The following is a 5,991-nucleotide window of genomic DNA, read 5'->3' as shown; positions in this document are numbered from 1 at the left end:
AGAGAAGCCACCGCAATGAGAAGCCCGTGCACCACAACGAAGAGTAGCCCTCGTTCGCCACAACTAGAGAAAGCCCACGCAACAATGAAGACCCAATGCAGCCATAAATAAATAAATCAATAAATAAAATTTAAAAAAACAAACAGTGTATCAAATTAAGCCTGTTCTCTTCCTAGATGCTAGGACATTTTTTTCTTTTGTATCATTAATGGGTGTTGAATTTATCAAGACATCCATTTAAAATGTTTTTATTTATTAATATAATAGGTTAAATTGATATATAATCTAATGGTGAACCATTCTTCTTTCTTTCCTTCTTTCTTTCATGAATGACAACTTATTTTTTACACTGAAAGGCTGCTGAAAAACAATTACTAGTCCTATTAAAGAAAATCCAACATCTTAATTGAAAAGTATGGTGACTGTATTTACTCATTAACTACTACTGAAGTTTTCTAAAACGACTTGAAAACATCATGTGTGTGTTTAATTTCACTACAATGGATTCAAGATCAAGTATACCTGTTACATGTATTACGGCTGGATTACAAATGTTCATCGTCATCACCATCATCATCGTCATCACCTTCACATTTTCTTTTAATGTGTTTGATGATTCATGGGCAGTATTTTGTGATGGCATTGCGTTAGTGTTAATAAGAATGTTTTGGGACCCTATTAATGATGGATTAATCCGACATTCTGAACTGCTGCTGTTGCAGGAACTGATGCTTTTACAGCTAGGACTATGAAGTGAGTAACTGTACCATAAACCTTTGCTCTGTGAGGGACATTGGAGTCCCTTCCTTAGTTGAAACGGACACGATTTTGGGGGTTGGTGTGTCTGGAGTGGGCGTTCTTGGTCTGCTACTAACTGAACCAACACTTAACTGTGGAACCTTTACTCTTCCTGCAGAGCAGATGCCTTTTTTTTGGTAAAGATTTAAGTTTATAGTTTGGACTGTCAAGCAGTATCTATCAAGTGGCATTTTAGGGGCTGACTATGGCTTGACCAATGGCAAAAGAGTTTGATTTCTTTGCCTTCAACGTCTAATAAAAAATCTCTTGGGGAGGAGAGGTTAAAGATTGGTTAGTGCAACACTGCATTGCCAATCACACGTCATCTGCATCAACAGTAGCTTTCTTAGCGTGGCTTGAATAAATTTTCACATCGTCTAAAATTGTGGTCACAAATTGAAAGGCGAACTCCAACATCTGATTTATAACTCTTGCCTCAGAGTCTGTAATCTCCATGTCCTTCAGGATTTGTGCCATCATCTGAGCATCTTTTGGCATGCTCTTGGGGGAAGGCATCTTGCCAGAATCCGTGATATCTGGTGATCAGACTCCTTGAGCTAAATCACCCACATGAATGTAGTTCAGTCCTGGTTTTGATGCCAGTCCTTTGCCTAGTGTGGTTTTTCCAATCCTGGTTTACCTTGCCTGCTCCGCCCTCCAGCTCCACCCTGCCGTACACCCTGACTGGTGAACAGCATGATGGGCCTTTCCTTATTTTCTTAAATAGATTTTATAAGGTGAAAATTATGTATCCTTCAAATGTGTTTCTCTCTTTATTAGGCTCTGATATTGTGCTACTCTCATGAGCTGAGAAAAATTTCAACTTCTTATATGCTCTGAAGTCAACTAATTTAAATGAGGAATAATCTGTTCCTTGAAGTTTGACTAGAACCACCTATTTATAACTCTCAGCCTGTTACTTTTTAACATTGTAGCTCAATGACGATATTTTTACTTTTTCTATGGTTATTGCTCCATTTGGTTTTCTAATTCTTTTTGGAACAATTTTGGCTACTTTTTTTTTTTAACTGGAAAACATAACTCTGTTTTGATGCCAGTCCTTTGCCTAGTGTGGTTTTTCCAATCCTGGTTTACCTTGCCTGCTCTGCCCTCCAGCTCCACCCTGCCGTACACCCTGACTGGTGAACAGCATGATGGGCCTTTCCTTATTTTCTTAAATAGATTTTATAAGGTGAAAATTATGTATCCTTCAAATGTGTTTCTCTCTTTATTAGGCTCTGATATTGTGCTACTCTCATGAGCTGAGAAAAATTTCAACTTCTTATATGCTCTGAAGTCAACTAATTTAAATGAGGAATAATCTGTTCCTTGAAGTTTGACTAGAACCACCTATTTATAACTCTCAGCCTGTTACTTTTTAACATTGTAGCTCAATGACGATATTTTTACTTTTTCTATGGTTATTGCTCCATTTGGTTTTCTAATTCTTTTTGGAACAATTTTGGCTACTTTTTTTTTTTTAACTGGAAAACATAGAACTATGAGCTTTAACTGATAAAGAAATTGGTATCAGAACAGGCATGAATTTGGTATTTATTTTGGGGCAGTGAAAATCCAGCTAATATCAAAGGTAGCCTTTGGCCTGCTGCCAATAGATTATCATCTGCAATCAAGTATCACCTGAATGAAAGATACGTTGAAGGCAAAGTGTCGGGGAGCCCAGTGGTCTCTGCCACAGAACAGTATGGAGGGCAGATGGGATCTGTGAACTGCTGTAAAGAGGGGCTTCTTTCTGGACAGAATGACGAAAAAGAAGGTGAAGCTTAATACTCTGAAAGTTTGGCTCAAGACAAGTCCCAAAACCATTGGCTTTCTCTGTCTATGATAAAAATAATTTATCTTTTGCAGTCGCGGGGCTGATGGTAACTGAAAATCAAATCCAAAGTGTTATATTGAGAATTACTGTAGTGTGGTATCAATAGAATTCACAGCCTTGGGACTTCCCTGGTGGTCCAGTGGTTAAGACTCAGTGCTCCCAACGCAGGGGGCCTGGGTTCGATCCCTGGTCAGGGAAGTAGATCCTGCATGCCGCAACTAAAGATCCTGAATGCTGCAATGAAGATCCCGCACACGGGAATGAAGATCCAGCGTGCCACAGCTGAGACACGGCAGCCAAATAAATAAATAAATATTAAAACAAAACAAAAAGCTCATAGCCTTGCCAGGTCTCATATTTGAAAGTCAGAGCGTTGACCAGAAAAGAAAGCAGTCAGATGACCCAGAGCATCCAAAATCCTACCCCCTTGAGCCTCCCTGGCCAGCAGAAGTGGATCCTCAAGGCTAATGGGTGACTTCTGACAACCCTTGTCAGCAGGAGGAAATAGTGACATAGTTCTGTGACAGCCTTCTGTTGATCCCTTCTGGTAAATCAAGGTAGATAAGGTAAACTCCATGAAAATACATGTGAGCGATGTTTCTGGAGAGCCAGTGTTCTAGGGAGCATCACAATGTCCGTGCTAAGTACAAGTTGCTTTGCCTTACAACCTCCTACCACATGAAAGAGACAGAATACCATATTTTACTGATTCACATTTAAGAAAATAATTTATTAAGGTAAAATTCACATAACATAAAATTAATCATTTTAAAATGAACAATTCAGTGGCATTTAGCACATTCACAATTCCAACATTCTAACATCTCTGAAATGGAATTCATCTTACAATCAATGGTATGCTATGGCTTAACTGATAGTGTTTTATAAAATTCTTCGCGGTGGAATATAAATAAAGGTGCACCTTTCAGTTGATGGTGTCTTAGAGTAGTTGAATTTGGGTACTTGGTGGTTTTCTTGGATTTTTGAGGGAGCATACATCATATCTGGGTGTCTTGCAACCCACTCATTTACTGAGTGACCTGAAAGACTGTCAACTTTGAGAGGAATCCAGAGCAAAGGAAATTGTCCAGGTGGTCTAGGCTGCAATGTAAGTAGATAGGCCACTTGGTCTCCATGACCCACCAGATCCCAATCATGTTTCAGGCATCTTGCTGAGGGAGTCTATAACGAGCCCAGGAGCAGCAGTGCAGAAGAAAGCCATGCCCTGTCTGATAAGTAACTGATCTCCTTTGAGAAACAGCTTTATCTTACTACTGGTTCCTGACAGAAACTGAATGCTTGTCCATGGGACAACCAGGACAAGTGACCTTGCAAACTGAACTGCCCAATATAACCTGCAAACTATTTGATCCACTCTAAAGTCTGTAGTGTCCAAAAGCATTCAGCATCAGGTAGAAAGGATACAAATGAGACCAGGCTTAAGCATGTTTTCCTTTACCACCCATCGCTCAATGAATACTTATTGGTCTCAACAGGCAGAGACTGTTTGAATGGATAAAGAAAAGCAAAACCCAAATATCTGCTGTATATAAGAGATGTACTCTAAAAGATGAAAGAAAACGGAAGGAAAAAGACATACCATGCAAACAGTAAGCTTGTGAAGGCTGAGTGGCTATTATATCAGATAAAGTATACTTCAAGACCAAGACGATTACTAGAGATAAAGATAGATATTTCTTAATGATAAAATGATCAATTCACCAGGAAGAAATAATAATTTAAAATGTGTAATAACAGAGCTTCAAAATATGTGGAGCAAAAATTGACAGAATTAAAAGAAGAAATACACAATTCCACAATCATAGCTGGAGATGAAAAAAAAAATCTTCAGCAATAGACTAAGAGACATAAAAAATCAATAAAGACATAGATTATGTGAACAATACCATCAATCATCTTGCCCTAACTGAAATTTATAAAACTCTGTACCAGGACTGCAGGATAAACATTCTTTTCAAATACACACGATATGTTCACCAATGGACCACATGCTGGGCCATAAAACAAACCTCAATACATTTGAAAGGATTGACTAGAAAAATGGTACAGATGAACTGGTTTGCAAGGCAGAAATAGAGACACAGATGAAGAGAACAAACGTATGGACACCAAGGGGGGAGAGCGGGAGTGGGGAGTGGTGGTGGGACGAATTGGGAGATTGGGATTGACATATATACACTAATATGTATAAAATAGATAACTAATAAGAACCTGCTGTATAAAAAAATAAAATTTAATTTAAAAAAAGAATTTGAAAGGATTGAAATCATATAGAATATGTTCTATGACCACAATAAAATTAAATTCGATATCAATAATCATGGTACCTAGAAAACTCCCAAATGTTTGAAAATTAAGCAACATAGTTCTAAACAATCCATGGATCAAAGAAGCAAAATCACATGGGAAATTAGGACGATAATGAAACTGTAAAATGATTAGTAGGATGCAGCTAAAGCAGTCATTAGGGTGAGAATTATAGCTCTAAGTATTTGTAATTGAAAATAAGAAAGGTCTAAATACCCCTTACATTTTATTGTGGAATGCTGACTTGCATCCCCAACTTTATGGTCCAGCAGATTAGATAATTCTCAGTTCACATTGGGTGGGTTCACAGCGTCTCGTGGACAAATGTTCAGTTTCTACCAGGGTCGCTGTAAGCCAAAGACTGCTTTTCAAGTAGTAGCCAGTGGTTTGCGGGTGGGATCAGAGCCTTACTTCAGAATCCTAGGTGCCCATGCTGTAATTCTCCAATTGGGGTTGCCAGAAGGTATATGTAAGTTTTTTGTCACAAAATACTTCCAAAACCATTGGGTCTATTGGATAATCAGGCCCGACTGGTAACACAGCTTGCATTGCAACCTGGACCTACCTTTTGGAGAACCCCCTTTGGAGCCAGGTTCCTCTCTAAACTTACAGATTACTGGTAAGTGAGTCAGAGCAGCATGCCCCAAAATAGTACACATCACCTCCAAACCCAAAGAGGGCCACCAAGCTTTTAACTCTTTCTTTGAGGTGAGTGGTATAAGCTGTGGCATCTTGTTTCTTACTTTAATTTTTATTTATTTATTTAGTTTAGGAAAGCTAAAGAACTGACTTGCAAAGAAGTTTGTAAGACACTCCAAGATTTTGGAAGGACGGGCTCAAAGAAAAATACAACATGTATATAAAAGAAGAAAAAAACGTTGTCTTAGTTTGAGCTGCTCTAACAAATACTATATAGCCTGAGTGACTTAAACAGTAGAAACGTATTTCTCAGAGTTCTGGCTGCTGGAAAGACTGAACTAAAAAAAAAAAAAAAAAAAAAAACCCAAACGGAAAAAAAAAACGGAAAA

The 5,991-nt window shown here is 38.3% G+C and overlaps 1 pseudogene; it reads right to left on the bottom strand.

The window, feature by feature from the left end:
* Positions 1-545: 545 nt before the first annotated feature.
* LOC112409983 (transcription initiation factor TFIID subunit 9-like) overlaps positions 546-5,991 on the bottom strand; it is a 9,533-nt pseudogene continuing 4,087 nt past the window's right edge.

This window comes from Neophocaena asiaeorientalis, unplaced genomic scaffold (genome assembly GCF_003031525.2).
Source record: "Neophocaena asiaeorientalis asiaeorientalis breed wild unplaced genomic scaffold, Neophocaena_asiaeorientalis_V1.1 scaffold761, whole genome shotgun sequence".
NCBI lineage: Eukaryota > Metazoa > Chordata > Mammalia > Artiodactyla > Phocoenidae > Neophocaena > Neophocaena asiaeorientalis.
This window is presented reverse-complemented; position numbering and strand designations above follow the sequence as displayed.